The sequence below is a fragment of the Pseudophryne corroboree genome, chromosome 9, assembly GCF_028390025.1.
Source record: "Pseudophryne corroboree isolate aPseCor3 chromosome 9, aPseCor3.hap2, whole genome shotgun sequence".
Taxonomy (NCBI): domain Eukaryota; kingdom Metazoa; phylum Chordata; class Amphibia; order Anura; family Myobatrachidae; genus Pseudophryne; species Pseudophryne corroboree.
The window spans coordinates 172,959,058-172,986,537 of record NC_086452.1 but is presented as its reverse complement, the minus strand read 5'-3'; positions in this window follow the sequence as shown (position 1 = coordinate 172,986,537).

Sequence of the window (27,480 nt, the reverse complement as noted above, 5' to 3'; positions counted from 1 at the left end):
CATGTGCAGGTATTAATCGGGTCTCTCATATGAGCTAAGCAGGAAACTTCTGTCTCCTAACATGTCACACTACAGAGTCTTAAGAAATGATGGCCCCAGCACATGCTCAGTAGACATCTTGGGTTAGGTCATGAAGCCTTCCTGGAGAACAGGAAGACTGGAGTAAAGCCGTTAATGCACTCCTATTTCAACAAAAATCTTTCTCTGGAGTTTTATTTGACTATTAGATACAATTGGGTAAGTATATTTCAGATTTCCTTGGCTTCCAGGGCATGCTGGTACTTGTAGTTTCATAAATGTACATAAGCTATGACCCTTACACCCACCACCCAGGGAATGCCAACAATGACATATATATACACACAAAGTATACAGCGCTATAAAAGGTATAAGCAGACAGGTGTAGATGATATATATCATTAAAATTTATTTAAGCATATATTGTTCAATAAACAAAAAAATAAAACAAAATATTAAAAATGGAGCTATTCATAAAAGTACATAATAACCAGTATCTGGTAAATTAGGACATATGGAACTATATTGTATTATCCAGTGGTAGGTGGACCTAGAAGATGTTAAAGCCTTTTAAATGGGATGAAATGTTCCACAATAATTACCACTCTTAAAGATGGATTGTTCCCTTAGCGGTGGTTCAGATGGCACAGACTCCAACGCAAAAAGTGAAGGGATTGAAGAAGTGGATGGTCAACAGCAGGATGGCACACCATGTAGTGAGTCCCAGGCTTAGAGGTCCACTATCTGATGTTCTGGATGTCCCAAGAGAAGTCCTTTTAGTGATCAACAATGGCAGTCCTGACGCGTTTCGCTGTCACAAGGGGCAGCTTTGTCAAAGGTATAGCTCCTAGCTCCATAGTTCCCCTTTTTATAGGGATGTTAATTACACATAATCATCACACCTGTCTGCTATCATTTTAATTTCATATATATACAATTTAATCAAAATACAAAAATTTTGAAACTTCACACTATATGAGGCAAAACTATTTATTTCTAGATTATTTATCTTTAAAAACGAGTAGATAGAACGCTTACAATTAATAAACTTCCCAACAATTAATGGTCACATGATATTTCTTTTCAGCACTAGATGGCATACTGACTCCAAATACAATGGACTTCTTTGTCCTCAGAGTATTTCTCACTCTAGTTACTAATGGACATCCGGTCGTGTGACACGCCTGTCACTAGTCACATGATCGGCGTTCATCTCCATATATAAACACAATATACTCCGGTCATGTGACGCCTTCTAAACCACATGACCAGCGTCTGCAACCTCCCCCAATGACGCCATTCATTATGACCATACTGCCGCTATCACGTGACGCACGTGTCATCCGTCTAAGTCCGCAGTCACGGTCACGTGATTTGTGCGTCACCGACCGTATAACCTATCTAATCCCCCCAAGCCCAACAATAATACAATAGTGTATACAGGTCCAAAGCTCACGCAATCAATCAAAAGTATAACATTTATCTAAATATAGGCTGTGATAATATTATTTCTCCGATCACGTGATCGTCAGCCTGCGGCCCACGTGATCCGTTCTAAGCCAATCAGATAGGTGCTTTTTGTGTCTCATATTTTTTTATATATATATCTCTCAATCCTCCACATATACATGAGCTAGAATAATATTGTTCAGCTCCGATCACGTGATCGATTCCGAACCACTAAAATTAACCCTCTTCACATCCTGTATTTCCTTAAACATAGTATTCCTGTTGTCATGGAAACCCACAACAATAACACAACCTCAGTTACTATCATCCAGAACCCAAACGTATTAATTAATACACATCGATATAAATCCTGTCTCTTATTACTATCATCCAAAACCCAAACATATTAATTAATATACATCAATATAAATCCTGTCTCTTATCATAACATTATCATTAGCCTATTTTCTTTCAATTATATATATGTATTATCAGGACACTCATTTAGATAATCTATTGTAACGAATAAATGCACAATCTTTTAAAGAATTGTGCAAATCTACTATTCATCTTCCAAGACATATAATCTTTATAGAAGGCAGATATTGGATAGGTATTTATAATACAGCATTTAATTCCATACCCTCATTTACACCATGGGGGTGGAAAGCATTCATTTTAAAAATCCAATAAATTTCCTGTTTCTGTAGTCTTTTAAACCTGTCTCCTCCTCGTTTCGTAATGGGAATATGTTCTAAACAGGTAAGTTTTAATGTACTTGGGTCACTGTGATGGTAATTTGCATAGTGTCTTGAAACACTATGATCTAATTTTTTGTTAATAATGTTGCGTCTATGTTCTAGAAATCTTAATTTTATTTATTTTATTTTATTTCATTTATAGAATCCATGTGGTTTTATAGGTAACCATGTATTTAGACTAGTGGATTTTTCTTGTGTTATCTCTCTTAATAGGCTTGGTGCCAGTTTATCTTTCATGGTAGTATTTTTCTTAAAAACAATCCGTGGATTCTCTGGGATCATGTCTCTTAGAATAGGGTCTTGTTGTAATATAGGGTAATTTTGTTTAACAATTCTCTTAATTTCAGTAGATCTATTATTGTATTTAGAGGTGAAAAGTACTTCCCTTAACCCTACACCTTCATCATCTTTATTTTTTATTATTTTTGGTATTGACAGTTCTTCTCTATTCATTTTCTCTACTGCTTCTAATGCTCCATCTAGGAGTTCTTGTGGGTAATTCCTTAATTTAAAGGAGTCCACCATCTCTGTTGCCTGTTTCATAAAGACATTTTGTTCTGAACAATTCCGTTTCAGACGTTGTAATTGTCCCCTGGGGATGTTCCTCTTCCAGGGGGCATAATGGGCACTTTTATAATTTAAATAGGCATTGCTTCCTACTTCTTTAGTATAGTTAGACGTATGTATTTTCCCATATTTAATTTGTAATGTTATGTCCAAATAATGAATAATAGTGGGATGAAAAGTGTGAGTAAACTGTAAATTAAAATTATTGTTATTAAGGTGAGAAACAAATTGTATGGCTGATTCAGAATCTCCATCCCAGATGAAGAAAAGGTCATCTATGTAACGGCCATAGAGGACCAGATTCGCGCCAAATGACCCCCCCATTTTTAATATTTTGTTTTATTTTTTGTTTATTGATCAATATATGCTTAAATAAATTTGAATGATATATATCATCTACACCTGTCTGCTTATACCTTTTATAGCGCTGTATACTTTGTGTGTATATATATGTCTATGGTTGGATTGACTATCCATTTGTTTATATAGCTGCTGAGAGAACCGACTCGCATTAAGCGCGTGGCTACCCACTTTAATTAGTGAGGTTTTTTTCCAATTCTTTTTCCCTACACTTAGTCATACCACGCAGCTGATATGAGTTGTTTCTCTAACTTTGAGAATAGGAATATTAGGAGGCAAAACTATTTATCTAAATGGGGAGGACTAGAAAAAGATACGTCAGATACCAATAGAAGTGAGAATCCAGGATTAAAGGATGACTTCTATAAATTAGAAGAGTTTATTAAATTAGAAACTAAAAATTGGTTAGATGCAGTTAATCTACGGAAATATGTAGATACCAAGATGGTCCCGAGAGGTTTACGTATCACCAAACCATCTATATTTGGAGAGAATAAAGACTACTAAGACAAATGGGAGTCTATTCTTAATGACTGCTCTATGTCCTTGATAGAGTTAGTTATTAAATTTAGGGATGAAAAAGTGAAACAATTAGAGAAGGAAATTGAAGTGGTTAAGAATAAAATAGAACCATTAAATATGACCACTGAGTTTAAAACTAGAGATCAACATATAACTGAAAGGATTCTTAAATTTGAAAGCGAAATTACAGACTTTAAGTTAACATTTTTTAGAAGAGATCTACAAGACTATAAGAATGATGAGATATATACTTATAATAGGAAAAAACATATTAACCATGAAGATACGCAATCCCATGCCGGTCGAGCATATTACCGGCCTGCAAGTGATCTTTCTAGATTTAATAGACAAAATAAATATCAGGAATCTCCACAACAGATGAATAAACAAAATAAAAAAAAGAAAGTAGATAACCCAATTCGTAATTCACAAGCTATTTCAGAAACTTTGGAAAATCCCTATAATGATAGTTATGATGATAACTATCAAGAAAGAGAGGAACAATTTAAAACTGGAGCAAGGCCAAAAATTCCGTCCAAACTAGACTCCTCAAGAAAAGAAGAAAGACAGATGTATTTTTTTAGAACAGAGAGTAAACAGGCAACGAGAGTGGGGGAGAACAATAGATGAACAACAACATTACACTCCAAAAAGGCGACAAAATATAAGTGCAGAGGAAAGAGAGGAGGGAAAAAGGAGAAATATAAGAAATTAAATTCACAAAAAATGGAGAAATTGGCCTCGTCCGTATATAATTTATCCTCTAAAACTCTATCAAAAACTGAAATATCATTATTAACTAAGGGTCTCAAATTTTCGCCCTCAGTAGGTCCTAATCTGTTCGATTTATTTATTGAATTGAACAGATTCATACATTCCCTTTGTAGGAAAAAGTATTTCGCAAAGAAAAGGCTTATTAAAACAGGGGTTGAGGCGATTCCTATTATTCTAGATTTGGAAGATGAATCTTATATACAGATACTTGAAGATTTACAGGAAGAAGGGAGAAATGAAAAAACACAAAAAATATTTGATATTAATGTTGATTGAAGTAAATTTACATCTAGATCTGATTTCTTTCCCATCTCATTGAAAAGTGGTTATATTGAAAGTTTTAACAAAAACACGTTGGAGAGCTTTCGCTCTCTGTGTGTAGTTGATAGTAAGAAACCCATGTCAAAGGGAAATCTGAATAAATGGGAAAGAAGAGCACTTTCTAAATTAACAAAGGACACTACATTGGTTATCAAGCAAGCTGATAAGGGGGGTGGCCTGGTTATTCAGGACAGATGTGATCATATAAAAGAAGCATTGAGGCTTCTAGACGATACTAATTTTTACACCAAATTAGCCAAGGACCCCACTTCAGAATTTCAGATAGAATTACAGAATTTATTGAAAGAAGCACAATCTGCAGGTGTTATTTCAAAGGAAGAATTCTGGTTTCTTTGCCCCCCCCCCCCTTCCCAGTGATTCCTATATATTATCATCTTCCAAAACTGCATAAATCTCTCACTTCCCCTCCAGGTCGCCCCATTATAGCTGGCATACAGTCTCTCACCTCAAATTTATCTTTTTATGTGGATAGCTTTTTACAACCGCGTGTGCCGTATCTGAGATCTCATATTCGTGATGCATCACATTTCCTTCAACTGATCCAACAAGTTGTTTGGAAACCGTCTTATTCTTTCTTAACTTTAGACGTACAGAGCCTGTATTCCAATATTCCTCATAATTTAGGGATACAGGCAATAAAAGATCAACTGAATTTAGATGGAGATCTCTCTGAGGCACACGTACAATTCATACTCTCTTGTATTTCATTTATTTTAGAACATAATTATTTTCTTTTTATCTGCAAATGGTGGGGACGACCATGGGGACCAGGTTCGCGCCAAGCTATGCGAACCTCTACATGGGTGTGGTCGAGGACCAACTCGTGTGGGGGTCAATTGGCGCGAATCTGGTCCTCTATGCAGAGGCGTCACCAGGTGTGGTGACACCCGGTGCGCACTCCTGATGTACTGCCGCGATCGCGGCAAAAAGGGGGCATGGCCTTACAGCTAGGGGCGTGGCTTCGCTGGGATACCAGGATCGTCACTCTGGGGGCGTGCCCAGCATCTCCGGAGATGCTGGGCTTCCCCCAGAGACGGTCTCAGTGTGCTGTCGGCTCCTCTGCTATGACAGGAGCCGGGTGCTGTAACGGAATTTCACACTGCAGCACCTGGCTCCTGTCACTACGGAGGAGCTGACATTTGGTGTCACCCCCTCCAGGTGTCACACCCGGGTGCGGGCCGCACCCCCCGCACCCGCCTTGTGACGCCACTGCCTCTATGGCCGTTACATAGATGACCTTTTCTTCATCTGGGGTGGAGATTCTGAATCAGCCATACAATTCGTTTCTCACCTTAATAACAATCATTTTAATTTACAGTTTACTCACACTTTTCATTCCACTATTATTCATTATTTGGACATAACATTACAAATTAAAGATGGGAAAATACATACGTCTAACTATACTAAAGAAGTAGGAAGTAATGCCTATTTAAATTATAAAAGTGCCCATTATGTCCCCTGGAAGAGGAACATCCCCAGGGGACAATTACAACGTCTGAAACGGAATTGTTCAGAACAAAATGTCTTTATGAAACAGGCAACAGAGATGGTGGACTCCTTTAAATTAAGGAATTAACCACAAGAACTCCTAGATGGATCATTAGAAGCAGTAGAGAAAATTAATAGAGAAGAACTATTAAAACCAAAAATAATAAAAAATAAAGATGATGAAGGTGTAGGGTTAAGGGAAGTACAAAAAATTAGATCATAGTGTTTCAAAACACTATGCAAATTACCATCACAGTGACCCAAGTACATTAAAACTTACCTGTTTAGAACATATTCCCATTACGAAACGAGGAGGAAACAGGTTTAAAAGACTACAGAAACAGGAAATTTATTGGATTTTTAAAATGAATGCTTTCCACCCCATGGTGTAAATGAGGGTATGGAATTAAATGCTGTATTATAAATACCTATCCAATATCTGCCTTCTATAAAGATTATATGTCTTGGAAGATGAATAGTGGATGTGCACAATTCTTTAAAAGATTGTGCATTTATTTGTTACAATAGATTATCTAAATGAGTGTCCTGATAATACATATATATAATTGAAAGAAAATAGGCTAATGATAATGTTATGATAAGAGACAGGATTTATATCGATGTATATTAATTAATATGTTTGGGTTTTGGATGATAGTAATAAGAGACAGGATTTATATCGATGTATATTAATTAATACGTTTGGGTTCTGGATGATAGTAACTGAGGTTGTGTTATTGTTGTGGGTTTCCATGACAACAGGAATACTATGTTTAAGGAAATACAGGATGTGAAGAGGGTTAATTTTAGTGGTTCAGAATCGATCACGTGATCGGAGCTGAACAATATTATTCTAGCTCATGTTTATGTGGAGGATTGAGATATATATATATATATATATATATATATATATATATAAAAAGTATGAGACACAAAAAGCACCTATCTGATTGGCTTAGAACGGATCACGTGGGCCGCAGGCTGACGATCACGTGATCGGAGAAATAATATTATCACAGCCTATATTTAGATAAATGTTATACTTTTGATTGATTGCGTGAGCTTTGGACCTGTATACACTATTGTATTATTGTTGGGCTTGGGGGGATTAGATAGGTTATACGGTCGGTGACGCACAAATCACATGACCGTGACTGCGGACTTAGACGGATGACGCGTGCGTCACGTGATAGCGGCAGTACGGTCATAATGAATGGCGTCATTGGGGGAGGTTGCAGACGCTGGTCATGTGGTTTAGAAGGCATCACATGACCGGAGTATATTGTGTTTATACATGGAGATGAACGCCGATCATGTGACTAGTGACAGGCGTGTCACATGACCGGATGTCCATTAGTTACTAGAGTGAGAAATACTCTGAGGACAAAGAAGTCCATTGTATTTGGAGTCAGTATGCCATCTAGTGCTGAAAAGAAATATCATGTGACCATTAATTGTTGGGAAGTTTATTAATTGTAAGCATTCTATCTACTCGTTTTTAAAGATAAATAATCTAGAAATAAATAGTTTTGCCTCATATAGTGTGAAGTTTTGAAATTTGTGTATTTTGATTAAATTGTATATATATGAAATTAAAATGATAGCAGACAGGTGTGATGATTATGTGTAATTAACATCCCTATAAAAAGGGGAACTATGGAGCTAGGAGCTATACCTTTGACAAAGCTGCCCCTTGTGACAGCGAAATGCGTCAGGACTGCCATTGTTGATCACTAAAAGGACTTGACTTGGGACATCCAGAACATCGGATAGTGGACCTCTAAGCCTGGGACTCACTTCATGGTGTGCCATCCTGCTGTCGACCATCCACTTCTTCAATCCCTTCACTTTTTGCGTTGGAGTCTGTGCCATCTGAACCACCACTAAGGGAACAATCCATCTTTAAGAGTGGTAATTATTGTGGAACATTTCATCCCATTTAAAAGGCTTTAACATCTTCTAGGTCCACCTACCACTGGATAATACAATATAGTTCCATATGTCCTAATTTACCAGAGACTGGTTATTATGTACTTTTATGAATAGCTCCATTTTTAATATTTTGTTTTATTTTTTGTTTATTGAACAATATATGCTTAAATAAATTTTAATAATATATATCATCTACACCTGTCTGCTTATACCTTTTATAGCGCTGTATACTTTGTGTGTATATATATGTCTATGGTTGGATTGACTATCCATTTGTTTATATAGCTGCTGAGAGAATCGACTCGCATTAAGCGCGTAGCTACCCACTTTAATTAGTGAGTTTTTTTTCCCAATGCCAACAATGACCCTCAGTGCTGTTTAACATGTGACTGAGGGGGAAATGCACATATTTTGTTAGTTCTATCCCCATAGAATTATTGATGATGGTGGCTGCCTTATCTATACTTGCAAAACAGCTACACTACAAATAAAAAACAAGAGTTTAAAAAACTTTGGCATGTCCACTTTACAGATTATATATAAGCAGGTTGAGTGTAATATGTAGACATGTCAACATTCATCATATAGACAGTGTTAAAATTTGATAATGTTACAATGTCATCAGCATATTGTCTCTGGTGGCCCAGTGGTGACTTATCTTATCCTGGTGGTTAGTAGCTACAGCAGTGTCTTCCAGTGTCTACCCGACCGCATAGAATACTGAAGACAATATACCACCCAAATTGGCTGCTGCCTTAGAGGATACTGGACCTCTAGCATCTGTCAGGAAAGGAGACCAGTACCCGGAAGTACCGGAAGCCGCCGGGTAGTTAAACCCCCTAACAATGGGGGTCATTCCGAGTTGATAATAGCTGTGCTAAATTTAGCACAGCTACGATCAGGCACTCATACATGCGAGAGGACGCCCAGCACAGGGCTAGTCCGCCCCGCATGTCAGTGCCCCCCCCCCCCAGAAATGCAAAAGCATCGCACAGCGGCAATGCTTTTGCATCTCAGGAGTTACTCCCAGCCAGCGCAGCTCCTGCAGCTGGCCGGGAGTACCTCTTTACTGCCCCGGGTCACAGCGGCTGCGCGTGATGTCACGCAGCCGCAGCAGCCCGCCCCCCCAACGGTCCAGCCAAGCCTGCGTTGGCCGGACCGCACCCCCTAAATGGTGGCTTAACGCTGCCATCCAGCCCCCTCCCGCCCAGTGACCAGTGACCACCTCTGCCTCAGAGGCAATCGCTAGGCAACAATGGCTGGCATGCGCCGACGCACTGAGGTGCCAGTGCATGCGCAGTTCCGACCCGATCGCTGCGCTGCGATAAACTGCAGCGAGCAATCGGGTCAGAATGACCCCCAATGAGCAAGAAATTGAAAGGTACTAAAACAATTCTGCATATTAAGGTGTCAGGGGCATAATAAGTTGTCCTGGGCAGTACTGTGTGAGGCATAATAAAGTGTCAGGGGCATTATTGTATACTTATAATGGTGCGGAGGGCATTACTGTGTGGGCCATAATATGGTGCAAGGGGCATTACTGTGTGGGGCTTAATATGGTGGAATTTTTTTTTCCTGTGGTGGCTAAGGTCTGTTGGTGCAGGGTCAAAAACTGGGTGTAAGGTAGACTTCTCCTGCAAGGCTATGCCCATTTTAGCAAGGCCACACCAAATTTAATGAGGTCATGCCCCTCTCTAGGGGGGCACATGCCTATGGCAGACGCACAAAAATATCTTTTTAGAATGCTTGTGGGGGGGGGCGCATTTTAGAATATCTATGGGGGGGCCCACATTTTTTTTACTGTTCACACGGGAGGCAAAATGTCTAAAAACGACCCTGCTTCCAGGTCAGACCTCTGATCCTTCAGGGTTCTGGTAAGTATTTCTCAGCTATCCCTCTCCCTAATCCTCCATTTAGTACCTAATCCTAACTTCCAAACTGCAGCCTAACCTTAATTTCATCCCGCAGTCATAACCTAACCCTCAGCCTAACCCTAATGCCGACATTCTGATAATGTCAATATATCACCTGTCAAGATTCTGAGACTGTTGACACATTGCCTGTCGATATTAAACAATGTCGACATTAACTGTTTAAATTATGGTGTCCATATTATGAAAGTTGAAATTGCTATTGCCAACCTTTTGACTACATCCTGTATAGGCATACTTGTTGAAATGTTATGGTCGGAAGGAGCCCTAGGTCACACAAGCCCCCTTGTGATGATCAATACTAGTCCTTCAGGGACTTTGGAAACTGCATTCCTAATTGCCGATTTCATTTTTCATTTTCCATACTAAAGATTATCACATCTTAAATGTATTGTTTTGATCTTTATTGTCTTATTTCACTTAAGCGCAGATTCTTGCAATTAATACAGCAGAATTACTTTTTCACTTTCTAGGTCTTAATTTCCTGGAAAAATAATGTTCTCTTATCATTTAGTCAGAGGAAAGGTAATTCACTGCGAACAATAAAAGAGAAAGAGAATTGGCATAAACGCTCTTTACAAATGACTGGGCCTCAGAGTTCACTGTTCCTCGTACAGCTGAGAGCGATGTTATGTGTTTTAATGTCTATATCACAAGCAGCTAGGGAATTTCCTGAAACAAACTCCTGCAGACCAGCTATGCCTTTAATACTGCATTTCTGCAATATAAAAATTAAACTTTCTATTAAATGGCAGATAATAGCACATGGAATTTGAGACACTAACCTCTATTGAATGTACTTCCTCAGCAATATTCTGAATTCTCATGTGGCTATACATAATAGGAAGTGTTGTAGAGATCAGTGAGCCTCGTGGGCTTCCATTTTTTCCTTAGACATAATGAAATGGCTATGTAGCTGTTAAACCAGACTGGCTGCGTTACATAACTCATAAAAGTTAAAATCAGTTTGACTTATCACACTATACCCTTTCCCAACCTTGTTAAAATGACACTGTGTTCCATTTACCTCATTTTTTTCTATTATTATTAAAATCCTGACTACAAACCACAAAATGATTAAATGCCTCTGGAAGCAGAACATTTTGCTTCGACAATATTATTACAGAGGTATGAAATGTTTACTGAAAATATATCCTGGAATATATAAGAAATAAACTGGTATTGCCATATCAAAAAAAAAAAATAAAAAGCAAAAAAAAAAGCCAAAGAACTCGGGGAATTGAATTTTCTTCCATCCTGTTATATTTAATTATTTTGGGAACTATGTATTGCTTAGTTGCTTTAAAGAAAGATATTTTTCCTTTGACTTTTCGATTATTGCTAACATAATTGGTAGTATGATCGTGTGATATCTTTGAACCACGTACAAATTAAATCCAAATGTGTAATGTAACTAGAAGATCTGGACAAACTGATTGAATTATAAAAAACAGCAAGATGCTTAAAATATACATAAAGAATCAATATATTTAGACAGGTTTAATAGCTGTTTTGAAACTAAAACACAGACAGACCCATACTGACAATGAAACGCAAATCTGTTCTGCAATATTTTACAAACATTGAGATCTGTGTGAGATTAACACCTAGAAGGATGATATTAAGGATTTTATAGCACAACAATTGTCGATAAAATGACTGAGGTCATTTTCTAACTGTGATAGTTAAATAAGTCCTGTTTTATACCCCTGGCAAGGTTAAAAAATAATTATCACCTACATATGTTATGTGTGCCATAACAAGATGAAGTAGATGAAATTTAGAATTTGGTTTACTGTTGTAATTTTTGGCTGGTGTGCTAGATTTTATTTTTGCAGTGTTGCTTAGGGATCAAAGACTACAGCAAAAATGTATAAAAGTACAACACTGATCTTGTACTCTGTCTTTATCTATTTCCTTAATAAATAAAATGATATGATAAAATAGAGATGTGAGATGTGTGCGAAAACCCATGGTTTGGTTTTGGTTCTAATTTATCATCATATTTTTGTTTTGGCAATACCACCGTCAAGTGTTTTGGTTGGGATTCAGTTTTTAGTTCAGTTTTGGATTCCTTTAAAATTGATAAACATTAATTAAAAAAAATCTATAAAAACAGCTAAAATAATTTAATTGGGACCTGTTTACATGCAACCCAAAATCTGAGTATGTATTTTAAATCCTAGTTTGGAACTGACAACAGACCCGAGCCAGGACCAGGTTCCACTCGGAACTCCAAAGTGATTCCAAACTAGGACTCGATTTGACTCAGAGCCCTTAAATTCGTGTTTATTGGTATATCAGGAAAACCGAACCACACATCTCTATGCTAAACATATGGCTATGGTGACAAATAAAACGTGTAGTTGTCTGTGTTGTGTAGAATGGTATCCTCTGCTAAGTGTGGAAGCTCGGATTGGTGTAATGTTGCATGAGTACAATTATTATACTGGAGCCAGCTACTTTCTCATAGTAGAGTAATACCTTGCAGAGGCTAAAGCACAAAATACAGTAGATCATGAAGACTTGCAAGCTTAACTTGTACGGAAAAGAAATGGGAAGAAATGGGAAGTGATTTGGTTCCTATTTATTAAGGCCTGTATTCTTTGCACATTTACTTTTTATATTCTCAACTATAAAAGATTTATTAAAGGTGCAGTGAATCATTAAATTCATGTAGAGACTGTACAACGGATAGAAGGCTGTCCCATTGATTATTTTTCCCCTTTAAAAGCTCCTTCATTGCTTGCTTATTGCATTGGTGAAGGTGTATTTTTTTGGAGCATGCTTGGCCAATTATGCATACTCCAGGCCGCCAGTAGAGATCTAAAGACTCCTCTATGGTGACACTGTAGCATATAGGCTACTGCTATAATGCCATATGGGGACAGTCTTGCATTTAGTCACTGGTAAATTGCTCCAGTACTAAAATGGTGCCTAAATCACAGGCGTTTCCACATGATTTTGGCTTAATAAAACATTTAAGTGCATAGAGTTTCAACAGGGACCTTGAAATATTTTCAGAAACATGTTGAACTAGAACAAGGAGACCCCCTATTATACTGGTTGTAGTGAACGGGAGTCCCAGAACGCAGATGAGTGGAACAACCATCTGCAGATGTAGTGGGGAAAATAATAGTATAGGAATGTTAACATGATTGTGATAAACACAGGGATTTTCTAAAATGAAGCCAGTAAGGTGAGCCTGGCACTTACACACAGTCTAGTCAGCAATTTTTGGAACTGAACTATTATCTATGGTAATGTAGCCTATTCATTTACTACAAACCAGAACCTCATGAATTTAAGTAAGGCCTTGTGAGTATTTGTCATTCAGTGCATCACTGATGTCACTATTTCCAAGTAAAGTGATAGGTTGCCTATTGATTTTAGTCACACAATAAACGTCTCTACTGTGTGCCAATGACAGGTCTATTTTAATAAGTAAAATGAACAGACTGGATGGACACTTGTAAATGGGAAGTTCACACAGAAGAGATGCAGACAGCATTGCTGTGTGAAACAAGCTCATCTCATCTTAGTAACAGAGAGGAGCGGATGGGGAACTTTGGATGAGCTGCTGGGTCAGGGGGAATGCCAGTAGGTATTCTAGCAAAATGTATTGAGCTCCACCCAAATCTAACGCTTAAGTTTTAAGTGGAGTTGTAGTTTCATTTGAATTTATCTTCCATTTCAAGTAATTACATATAACCTATTTGTATCAGGATTCTCATAAACAATAGGTTAGTAAATGTATGAAGCAGTGATAAGAGGGGAGAAGTGAGCCAGTGGAGAAGTGCCCATGGCAACCAATTAGCTGCTATGTATAATTTCACAGTATGCAAATTATAAATGTTACTTCAATGCTGATTGGTTGCCATGGGCAAATTCTCCACTGACTCACTTCTCCACTCTTAATCGCTTCTTCATACATTTACCCCAAGTATTGCTTACTAGGTTGATGATAAATTTGATACCTTTCTATTGATGTGTATCATGTCATTTTTCAATTTTACCAGTGGGTGATCTTTCTTTTGGGATTTCATGTATTAAAAAAAGAGAGTACCTAACATTGGGCCTAATTCAAGTTTGATTGCAAAAGCAAAATCTTCCTCTAATGGGCAAAACCATGTGCACTGCAGGTGTGGCAGATATAACATTAGCAGAGAGAGTTAGATTAGGGTGGGTTATATTGTTTCTGTGCAGGGTAAATAATGGCTGCTTTATTTTTACACTGCAATTTAAATTTCAGTTTGAACACACCCCACCCAAATCTAACTCTCACTGCACATTTTATATCTGCCCCACCTGCAGTGCACATGGTTTTGCCCATTAGAGGAAGATTTTGCTTTTGCGATCAACCTTGAATTAGGCCCATTGTGTACTGCGCAGAGACCTCAACTACATGCTCTTCCGGAAAACAAACTGATGCGGGCACAATAATTCTAATCATTGAAAAGATCTACGATAGTAGCTAGTTGCAGGATTCTGGTATTTAAAGGCTCCTGGCCTAATAGCAGTTTATAAGAACTGTGTTGTGGTTATTGTTTCTGTTTTATTATTCATAGTACCGTGGGAATTGTATGTAGTCTAAACTCCATCCATGGTTAGTATGAGTTACAGCCCACTTGAGTCATTTGAAACATGTTATTAAATTAGATTTAAGATGACTTATTATGTGAATTCAAAAAGAGACATCTTAATGATGGATCATTTATATTTTATAATTTGCTGGTCGATTTGTATTCATTTAATTTCTATAGCTACAACAGTATAGAAAATCCGAATGACAATTTACAGTATTTACTTTTACAAATATCATGCACAATGAAACTTCAGAAATAGACCTGATCCTGAGAGCAACCCAGATTTATTAACAATTATTTTATTATTTAAACTAGTAGAGTATCAAAACAAATGGTAGACCACTTTGCCTCCCTATATATGATAAAATGTGTATTGATTATAGTGTCGGGGATTGGAAAGCTCAGTAAATCTTGATAGTCAAGTGGAGGTGAGTCACAGGGAGTGGAAGGCCGTTCAGCATTGAGTGAGCCTGTACCAATGAGGGGTCAGCACTGAAGGAGACAAGAGACAATGTAGGAGAGTTATCAAACCATCTAAAGAGTAGAAAATGGAAACATTGCCCATAGCAATCAATTAGATTTTAGCTATCATATATCAATCCTCTTTATAAGGTTTAACAGCTCCCCAAATGAGTGTTGGAAGTAAGGATTGTACTAGGGATAAACACGAGGAAGGAACAGCTCATGAGAGCTTACATTCTAAGAATATTTATTCCGGGCACGAAAAGACAGAGGGGTAAATGTATTACCCTCCATTATGGGGAAGAAGTGGTATCAGCGCACGTTATGTGCATTGATACCACTTCTCCCCCATGTATGACAGCTGTGTCATTATCGATGTTGCTGTCTATAAGACAGTGCACCGATGGTACGGAGCAATGTAAGAACCGTCAATGGCGCTGGCCATTCCGACACCTGCAGCTATAGATTTCGGCAGCTGCAGGTGTTGTTGGCCCATTGTCAGCCACTATAGTGGTTGCTGCGGCTGCTGGCTCTGGGCTGTTCATGGGATCTCACGCATGTCCAGTGAGCCGGCTGGGGGAAGAGACACAGCGCATCAGCACTAGGCTGATGCGCAGGAGGCACACACAGAGATCGCCGGAGTTGAAAGTTTTCACTCTCCCACTCCAGCAGACGAGATGTTCTTACATCATGTTGCTAGTGCTTCCTGCTGCCTCAGTAAACAGGTGAAGCAGGAAGAGAAATATCGGCACAATCAGTGCCAGGTTAATATATTTACCCCAGGGAAGGAAAAAATTGAAATAGAAGTTACTTTACATGGACACCAACTGCAATATAGAGCATTGGATAGATTATAAACAGAGAAAATCACTGTCACGTCAATGAAAGGTGAGGTTATAATTGTGAACTGGAAGAGATTTTCTGGATTGCTTATATGAAACATCTATATAGCAATTGGAAAGACAAAATTAGATTTAATTCTCAAACTGAATACAATTCAGTTTAATGGATGTGAAGTGCCTCTAGAATCTTTGCTACTTTTCCCTCGCACCCGTTACAGATGTGAGAGAAATTACTAAATATTGTATACGATAAAAGACTGTAAAGTACAAAGCCAGTCATCGCCATGATATCGGTCAGCACACCGTATTGATTTGAACACCCCCCCATACAGTGGCGGAATTAGCGAATGATGGGCCCAGGTGCAACAATATGCATTGGGCCCCCCACCCCCATGGGATGCAGTTATGTGACTGGCTGTTGGGAGACCGCCGGTCACTATACCGACGCCGGATTCCCACCCGGTGGAAGGCCCGACAGTCGGCATGCCAACTAACAGGGACTAGTCCCACTCGTTGGTGTCCACGACACCTATAGAGTTGGAATAGAACCTATGGTGAGCACAGCGAGCCACTGAGCCAGGGGCTTCATTGCGCTACCCAAACTGGCAATTTAGACACTGGGATCCTGGCGTTGGTATGGTGATCAGTGGTATCCTAACCGCAGGTCACCCATGCCCAGTCCACCCCCACGGTAGATAGATAGATAGATAGATAGATAGATAGATACGTATGCATCACGGCATACATAATTCAAGAAATTGGGAGCGTGCGTTTGCATAATTGAGAATGGACATGGCCATATAATAGCGCCCCTTGCACATTACGCCACACAGTAGCAGCGCCCCTTCAGCACAGCTAACACATTGTATACCCACACAGTAACAGCACCCCTTACACATTGTATGCCTACACAGTAACAGCACCCCATTCACATTGTATACCTACACAATAACAGCACCCCTTACACATTGTATACCTACACAATAACAGCACCCCTTACACATTGTATACCTACATAGTAACAGCACCCCTAACACTGTATAATGGGGTCATTCCAACCTGATCGCTCGCTGCAGTTTCTCGCAGCGCAGCGTTTAGGCTGGAACTGCGCATGCGCCGGCGCTGCTGTGTGGCGGCGCATGGCAGCTATCGTTGCCTAGCGATCGCCTCTGAGGCAGAGGCGGTAGCTGGGCGGGAGGGGGCTGGACCACAGCGTTAATCCGCCGTTTAGTGGGAGCGGTCAGGCCAATGCAGGCATGGCTGGACCGTTGGGGTGGTCCGCGGTGGCTGCGTGACATCACACGCAGCCGCTGTGGGCCGGGGAGCGACGAGTAGCTCGCGGTCAGCACGCTAAAGCTGTGCTGGTCGGGAGCTACTCTTGAAGTGCAAAGGCATCACCACTGTGTGATGCCTTTTCACTTCTGCAGGGGGGCGCGGCATTGACATGCGGGGCGGGATAGCCCTGTGCTGTCAGCTACGATCAACTCGGAATGACCCCCAATGTCCAATCAGGGGCTGCAGGAAGTAACTTGCCTCAGTGGCGTGCATGGATAATCAGGAACTGCTTCTGCTACTCGGGGAAATGGCTGTCAGTGTATCTGCTCCTCCTCACCTCCTTCCCATAGACATATTAGATAGTCACTAGATTGTGACATCAGATGATCCCCGGCGCCCAAGCAGTAAGCACAAAGGAAGGGGCAGTAGTGGAGAGAAGAGAGCAGCACCTCCTTCTACCTCCGGATGGGCCCAGACCGCAGAGAAATTTCGGATTTGATGATCCCCTCCCCGGCGCCCAAGCAGAGCATAGACAGAGGAAGGGTGAGGAGCGAGCAGGGAGAGCGGCACCTCCACTACCACCCCGGCCAACTCCAGACCGCAGAGTAAGATCTGATTTGATGATCCCCTCCCCGGCGCCCAAGCAGTGCACAGACAGAGGAAGGGGAGGTGCGGAGAGGGGAGAGCGGCACCTCCTCTTCCCTCCGGGCCGAGTTACATTACTAGGAAGAGACAGGAGGTAGGCAGCGCAGCGCCGATGGCAGAATATGAGTCACTGTGACTCATTGTTATGCTGGCGGCTATGGGCCCCTTCAAAGCGCTGGGCCCCAGTGCAATGCACTGGCTGCACATGCGCTAGTTCCGCCACTGCCCCCGTAGTATCAAATGTGTCTGTAGGAAAGAACTTGAAACATAGCGACCATCAGTAAAAGTGATTTAAAATACAGGCAGCACATAGATGGAAAAGCACCAAGAGAAAGGTTTAGATTTTAGAAAAAGTGACTATAGTGAAATGAAAAATCTTTTATGTCATTCTGTGAGGTTGGGAGTTTATAAAATGAGTTCAGGAAGAAATAAAAAAAAGATATCACTACATTCAACAAAGGTTTGTTACATGCAGTGTATGTTAGAGGTAAGTGTAACAGAAGGCAGTCAAGGCCAATATGTTTTTTGAAGTAAGGAGTTGGTATATAAGTGATAACAAAACTACAAGTCAGGTGTGGAAAAAATGCTCCAAAGTAAAAATGCTTTCAAAAACAGAAGTGTTAATAGTTTATTTTTTATCAAATAACAAAATGCAAAGTGAATGAACAGAAGAGAGATGTAAATCAAATCAGTATTTGGTGTGACCTCCCTTTGCCTTTGAAAACAGCATCAGTTCTTCTTCTAAGTACAACTGCACACAGTTTTTGAAGGAAGTCGACAGGGAAGTGGTTCCAAACATCTTGGAGAATTAACCACAGATCTTCTGTGGATGTAGGCTGACTCAAATCCTTCTGTCTCTTCACGCAATCCCAGACAGACTTGATAAAGTTGAGATCCGGGCTCTGAAGGGACCATATTATAATTTCCTGGATTCCTTGTTCTTCTTTACACTGAAGATAGTTCTTAATGACATTGGCTGTATGTTTGGAGTCGTTGTCCTGCTGCAGAATGAGTTTGTAGCCAATCAGACACATCCCTGATGGTACATGATGGATAAGTACCTGCCTATATTTCTCAGCAATGAAGCACAAAGAAACAGGCAACGTTGAGGCCCGGTCAAGGAAACTTAGTGATCAGATGAAAGACACATCCACTGTAACCCTCTGGAACAGTCTGGTTGTGCCCTGTTATAAACCTCCCTCCCCTCAGACCTCTCCATATGTCCGCAAAGTCTCCCCATATCTCCTCAGAAATAAAATAAAAATTAGATGAGCGGGTTCGGTTCTCAAAGATCTGAACCCTACCGGACTTTGCCTTCCGAGTTTGGTTGCGAGCCAGGCTCGGGTTTTCCCACCTGACTCGGAGACCCGAACGCGGCAAAACATCATCATCCCGCTGTCAGATTCTCGCGGGATTTGGATTCCATATAAGGAGCCGCGCGTCGCGGCGATTGTCACTCCAGTCTCGGAGAGTGTATTGAGAGGACGTGTCCTCAGTGTTCAGTGTCTGTGTGCGGGCGGTAAAGTGGGGTGGTGAGTCTTGTGCTGTGTTGTGCTGTCCAGTGTAGCCAGTGTATTGTGCTGCATCAGTCCAGCCAGTCACAGTGTTGGTGTTCTCTGCTGCCATATATCCAGTGTAGCTGTATAAAGTGGTTCTGTGTTGTGCTGTCCAGTCCAGTGTAGTCAGTGTATTGTGCTGCATCAGTCCAGCCAGTCACAGTGTTGGTGTTCTCTGCTGCCATATATCCAGTGTAGCTGTATAAAGTGGTTCTGTGTTGTGCTGTCCAGTCTAGTGTAGTCAGTGTCTTGTGCAGCATCAGTCCAGTGACCAGTCACAGTGTTGGTGTCCTCTGCTGCCATATATCCAGAGTTACTGCCGTGTAATTCCCGTGATACTGGCGTATAATTCCCGTGATATTGCCGTATAATTCCCGTGATACTGGCGTATAATTCATGTTATATTGCCGTATAATTCCTGTAATATTCCCATATAATTCTCGGAATACTGGCGTATAATTCCCGTGATACTGACATATAATTCCTGTGATATTTCCGTATAATTCCCATGATACTGCCGTTTAATTCCAGTTATCCTGCCATATAATTCCATATAAGTCCATATGATTCCATATAAATCCAGTCCAGTGGTGCTGCCATATAAATTCAGTGGTGCTGTCCTGTGCTGTATATTATTTACTCCAAATAAAGGGGTTATTAATATTTAATTCAAATAATTTTTACAGGGTTTGCCATTTGAGGTGTAGGGGTATGCTCTCTTATGCCGCATATTGTGTTATATAACTCCAGAAAAATAATGGAGAACAAACATTTGGAGGATAAAATAGGGAAAGATCAAGAACCACTTCCTCCGAGTGCTGAAGCTGCTGCCACTAGCCATGACATAGACGATGAAATACCATCAACGTTGTCTGCCAAGGCCGATGCCCATTGTGATAGTAGAGGGCATCTAAAATCCAAAAAGCCAAAGTTCAGTAAAAAGACCCCAAAAAAATAAATTTAAATGGTCTGAGGAGAAACGTAAACTTGCCAATATGCCATTTACGACACGGAGTGGCAAGGAACGGCTGAGGCCCTGGCCTATGTTCATGACTAGTGGTTCTGCTTCACATGACGATAGAAGCCCTCATAACTGAGGCCGTGACACTTATGTTGGTGTTAGACGTGCGTCCGGTATCCGTCATTAGTGCAGTGGGATTTAGACAATTGATGGAGATATTGTGTCCCCGGTACCAAATCCCATCTAGATTCCACTTCACTAGGCAGGTGATACTGAGATTTTGCCAATTAATTCCAGTGATTTGGACGTATAATTATTAATTACAGTGATTTTGCCAATTAATTCCAGTGATTTGGACGTATAATTACAGTGATTTTCCAGTATAATTCCAGTTGGAATTGTTTGTGTTGCTTGGCTTAGTCATACAGCTACCTCATTGCACCTCTTCGACATCTTTGCATGAGGTGCTGTTTGGGGCCTAGTTTTTGAAAAGTGCCATCCTGTCTGACACTGCCGTATGAGTCCAGGGGTACTGCTGTTTTAGTCCTGGGGTACTGTCATATAAGTCCACCAATTGCAGAATTTTTTAAAAATGACAGGGGCGTGCTGGAGATGCTGTCAGTGGACCAAACAATTGCGGCCCACTCTCGATATTCAGCCACTGCGTGACACTACTAGATGGGCCAGGTGGTTGTGTCGCTTAGCTTAGTCATCCAACAACCTCGGTGCACCTTTTTTTCTTCTTTGCATCATGTGCTGTTTGGGGCCTTTTTTTATATCTGCCCTCCTATCTGCCACTGCAATGCCACTCCTAGATGGGCCAATTGTTTGTGTCACTTGGCTTAGTCATACAGCTACCTCATTGCACCTCTTCTACATCTTTGCATGAGGTGCTGTTTGCGGCCTAGTTTTTGAAAAGTGCCATCCTGTCTGACACTGCAGTGCCACTTCTAGATGGGCCAGGTGTTTGTGCCGCACACTTGTGTCGCTTAGCTTGGTTATACAGTAGAGATGTGCACTTGAAATTTTTCGGGTTTTGGGTTTTGGGTTCGGTTCCGCGGCCGTGTTTTGGGTTCGACCGCGTTTTGGCAAAACCTCACCGAATTTTTTTTGTCGGATTCGGGTGTGTTTTGGATTCGGGTGTTTTTTTCAAAAAACACTAAAAAACAGCTTAAATCATAGAATTTGGGGGTCATTTTGATCCCAAAGTATTATTAACCTCAAAAACCATAATTTCCACTCATTTTCAGTCTATTCTGAACACCTCACACCTCACAATATTATTTTTAGTCCTAAAATTTGCACCGAGGTCGCTGGATGACTAAGCTAAGCGACCCTAGTGGCCGACACAAACACCTGGCCCATCTAGGAGTGGCACTGCAGTGTCACGCAGGATGGCCCTTCCAAAAAAAACACTCCCCAAACAGCACATGACGCAAAGAAAAAAAGAGGCGCAATGAGGTAGCTGTGTGAGTAAGCTAAGCGACCCTAGTGGCCGACACAAACACCTGGCCCATCTAGGAGTGGCACTGCAGTGTCACGCAGGATGGACCTTCCAAAAAAAACACTCCCCAAACAGCACATGACGCAAAGAAAAAAAGAGGCGCAATGAGGTAGCTGTGTGAGTAAGCTAAGCGACCCTAGTGGCCGACACAAACACCTGGCCCATCTAGGAGTGGCACTGCAGTGTCACGCAGGATGTCCCTTCCAAAAAACACTCCCCAAACAGCACATGACGCAAAGAAAAAAAGAGGCGCAATGAGGTAGCTGTGTGAGTAAGCTAAGCGACCCTAGTGGCCGACACAAACACCTGGCCCATCTAGGAGTGGCACTGCAGTGTCACGCAGGATGGCCCTTCCAAAAAAAACACTCCCCAAACAGCACATGACGCAAAGAAAAAAAGAGGCGCAATGAGGTAGCTGTGTGAGTAAGCTAAGCGACCCTAGTGGCCGACACAAACACCTGGCCCATCTAGGAGTGTTACTGCAGTGTCACGCAGGATGGCTCTTCCAAAAAAAACACTCCCCAAACAGCACATGACGCAAAGAAAAAAAGAGGCGCAATGAGGTAGCTGTGTGAGTAAGCTAAGCGACCCTAGTGGCCGACACAAACACCTGGCTCATCTAGGAGTGGCACTGCAGTGTCACGCAGGATGGCCCTTCAAAAAAACACTCCCCAAACAGCACATGACGCAAAGAAAAAAAGAGGCGCAATGAGGTAGCTGTGTGAGTAAGCTAAGCGACCCTAGTGGCCGACACAAACACCTGGCCCATCTAGGAGTGGCACTGCAGTGTCACGTAGGATGGCCCTTCCAAAAAACACTCCCCAAACAGCACATGACGCAAAGAAAAAAAGAGGCGCAATGAGGTAGCTGTGTGAGTAAGATAAGCGACCCTAGTGGCCGACACAAACACCTGGCCCATCTAGGAGTGGCACTGCAGTGTCACGCAGGATGGCCCTTCAAAACAATACTCCCCAAACAGCACATGACGCAAAGAAAAATTAAAGAAAAAAGAGGTGCAAGATGGAATTGTCCTTGGGCCCTCCCACCCACCCTTATGTTGTATAAACAGGACATGCACACTTTAACCAACCCATCATTTCAGTGACAGGGTCTGCCACACGACTGTGACTGAAATGACGGGTTGGTTTGGACCCCCACCAAAAAAGAAGCAATTAATCTCTCCTTGCACAAACTGGCTCTACAGAGGCAAGATGTCCACCTCATCATCATCCTCCGATATATCACCGTGTACATCCCCCTCCTCACAGATTATCAATTCGTCCCCACTGGAATCCACCATCTCAGCTCCCTGTGTACTTTGTGGAGGCAATTGCTGCTGGTCAATGTCTCCACGGAGGAATTGATTATAATTCATTTTAATGAACATCATCTTCTCCACATTTTCTGGAAGTAACCTCGTACGCCGATTGCTGACAAGGTGAGCGGCGGCACTAAACACTCTTTCGGAGTACACACTTGTGGGAGGGCAACTTAGGTAGAATAAAGCCAGTTTGTGCAAGGGCCTCCAAATTGCCTCTTTTTCCTGCCAGTATAAGTACGGACTGTCTGACGTGCCTACTTGGATGCGGTCACTCATATAATCCTCCACCATTCTTTCAATGGGGAGAGAATCATATGCAGTGACAATAGACGACATGTCCGTAATCGTTGGCAGGTCCTTCAGTCCGGACCAGATGTCAGCATCAGCAGTCGCCCCAGACTGCCCTGCATCACCGCCAGCGGGTGGGCTCGGAATTCTGAGCCTTTTCCTCGCACCCCCAGTTGCGGGAGAATGTGAAGGAGGAGATGTTGACAGGTCGCGTTCCGCTTGACTTGACAATTTTGTCACCAGCAGGTCTTTGAACCCCAGCAGACTTGTGTCTGCCGGAAAGAGAGATCCAAGGTAGGTTTTAAATCTAGGATCGAGCACGGTGGCCAAAATGTAGTGATCTGATTTCAACAGATTGACCACCCGTGAATCCTTGTTAAGCGAATTAAGGGCTCCATCCACAAGTCCCACATGCCTAGCGGAATCGCTCCGTGTTAGCTCCTCCTTCAATGTCTCCAGCTTCTTCTGCAAAAGCCTGATGAGGGGAATGACCTGACTCAGGCTGGCAGTGTCTGAACTGACTTCACGTGTGGCAAGTTCAAAAGGTTGCAGAACCTTGCACAACGTTGAAATCATTCTCCACTGCGCTTGAGACAGGTGCATTCCACCTCCTATATCGTGCTCAATTGTATAGGCTTGAATGGCCTTTTGCTGCTCCTCCAACCTCTGAAGCATATATAGGGTTGAATTCCACCTCGTTACCACTTCTTGCTTCAGATGATGGCAGGGCAGGTTCAGGCGTTTTTGGTGGTGCTCCAGTCTTCTGTACGTGGTGCCTGTACGCCGAAAGTGTCCCGCAATTCTTCTGGCCACCGACAGCATCTCTTGCACGCCCCTCTCATTTTTTAAAAAATTCTGCACCACCAAATTCAAGGTATGTGCAAAACATGGGACGTGCTGGAATTTGCCCATATTTAATGCACACACAATATTGCTGGCGTTGTCCGATGCCACAAATCCACAGGAGAGTCCAATTGGGGTAAGCCATTCCGCAATGATCTTCCTCAGTTGCCGTAAGAGGTTTTCAGCTGTGTGCGTATTCTGGAAACCGGTGATACAAAGCGTAGCCTGCCTAGGAAAGAGTTGGCGTTTGCGAGATGCTGCTACTGGTGCCGCCGCTGCTGTTCTTGCGGCGGGAGTCCATACATCTACCCAGTGGGCTGTCACAGTCATATAGTCCTGACCCTGCCCTGCTCCACTTGTCCACATGTCCGTGGTTAAGTGGACATTGGGTACAACTGCATTTTTTAGGACACTGGTGAGTCTTTTTCTGACGTCCGTGTACATTCTCGGTATCGCCTGCCTAGAGAAGTGGAACCTAGATGGTATTTGGTAACGGGGGCACACTACCTCAAGAAATTGTCTAGTTCCCTGTGAACTAACGGCGGATACCGGACGCACGTCTAACACCAACATAGTTGTCAAGGCCTCAGTTATCCGCTTTGCAACAGGATGACTGCTGTGATATTTCATCTTCCTCGCAAAGGACTGTTGGACAGTCAATTGCTTACTGGAAGTAGTACAAGTGGTCTTCCGACTTCCCCTCTGGGATGACCATCGACTCCCAGCAGCAACAACAGCAGCGCCAGCAGCAGTAGGCGTTACACGCAAGGATGCATCGGAGGAATCCCAGGCAGGAGAGGACTCGTCAGAATTGCCAGTGACATGGCCTGCAGGACTATTGGCATTCCTGGGGAAGGAGGAAATTGACACTGAGGGAGTTGGTGGGGTGGTTTGCGTGAGCTTGGTTACAAGAGGAAGGGATTTACTGGTCAGTGGACTGCTTCCGCTGTTGCCCAAAGTTTTTGAACTTGTCACTGACTTATTATGAATGCGCTGCAGGTGACGTATAAGGGAGGATGTTCCGAGGTGGTTAACGTCCTTACCCCTACTTATTACAGCTTGACAAAGGCAACACACGGCTTGACAAATGTTGTCCGCATTTCTGTTGAAATACTTCCACACCGAAGAGCTGATTTTTTTGGTATTTTGACCAGGCATGTCAATGGCCATATTCCTCCCACGGACAACAGGTGTCTCCCCGGGTGCCTGACTTAAACAAACCACCTCACCATCAGAATCCTCCTTGTCAATTTCCTCCCCAGCGCCAGCAACACCCATATCCTCCTCGTCCTGGTGTACTTCAACACTGACATCTTCAATCTGACTATCAGGAACTGGACTGCGGGTGCTCCTTCCAGCACTTGCAGGGGGCATGCAAATGGTGGAAGGCGCATGCTCTTCACGTCCAGTGTTGGGAAGGTCAGGCATCGCAACCGACACAATTGGACTCTCCTTGTGAATTTGGGATTTCGAAGAACGCACAGTTCTTTGCTGTGCTTTTGCCAGCTTGAGTCTTTTCATTTTTCTAGCGAGAGGCTGAGTGCTTCCATCCTCATGTGAAGCTGAACCACTAGCCATGAACATAGGCCAGGGCCTCAGCCGTTCCTTGCCACTCCGTGTGGTAAATGGCATATTGGCAAGTTTACGCTTCTCCTCCGACGATTTTATTTTAGATTTTTGAGTCCTTTTTTTACTGATATTTGGTGTTTTGGATTTTACATGCTCTGTACTATGACATTGGGCATCGGCCTTGGCAGACGACGTTGCTGGCATTTCATCGTCTCGGCCATGACTAGTGGCAGCAGCTTCAGCACGAGGTGGAAGTGGATCTTGATCTTTCCCTATTTTTGGAACCTCAACATTTTTGTTCTCCATATTTTAATAGGCACAACTAAAAGGCACCTCAGGTAAACAATGGAGATGGATGGATACTAGTATACTTATGGATGACGAGCGACTGCCGACACAGAGGTAGCTACAGCCGTGGACTACCGTACTGTGTCTGCTGCTAATATAGACTGGATGATAATGAGATAAAATTAAAATATATATATATATATCACACTAGTACTGCAGCCGGACAGGTATATATTATGTAATGACGGACCTGCTGGACACTGTCTGTCAGCACTGCAGACTCCTAAAGTAAGCTACTAGTATCAAGAAGATAGAAAAAAAAACCACGGGTAGGTGGTATACAATTATGAATGGACCAGCGACTGCCGACACAGAGGTAGCTACAGCCGTGGACTACCGTACTGTGTCTGCTGCTAATATAGACTGGATGATAATGAGATAAAATTAAAATATATATATCACACTAGTACTGCAGCCGGACAGGTATATATTATGTAATGACGGACCTGCTGGACACTGTCTGTCAGCACTGCAGACTCCTAAAGTAAGCTACTAGTATCAAGAAGATAGAAAAAAAAACACGGGTAGGTGGTATACAATTATGGATGGACCAGCGACTGCCGACACAGAGGTAGCTACAGCCGTGGACTACCGTACTGTGTCTGCTGCTAATATAGACTGGATGATAATGAGATAAAATTAAAATATATATATATATATCACACTAGTACTGCAGCCGGACAGGTATATATTATGTAATGACGGACCTGCTGGACACTGTCTGTCAGCACTGCAGACTCCTAAAGTAAGCTACTAGTATCAAGAAGATAGAAAAAAAAACCACGGGTAGGTGGTATACAATTATGGATGGACCAGCGACTGCCGACACAGAGGTAGCTACAGCCGTGGACTACCGTACTGTGTCTGCTGCTAATATAGACTGGATGATAATGAGATAAAATTAAAATATATATATATATCACACTAGTACTGCAGCCGGACAGGTATATATTATGTAATGACGGACCTGCTGGACACTGTCTGTCAGCACTGCAGACTCCTAAAGTAAGCTACCAGTATCAAGAAGATAGAAAAAAAAACCCACAGGTAGGTGGTATACAATTATGGATGGACCAGCGACTGCCGACACAGAGGTAGCTACAGCCGTGGACTACCGTACTGTGTCTGCTGCT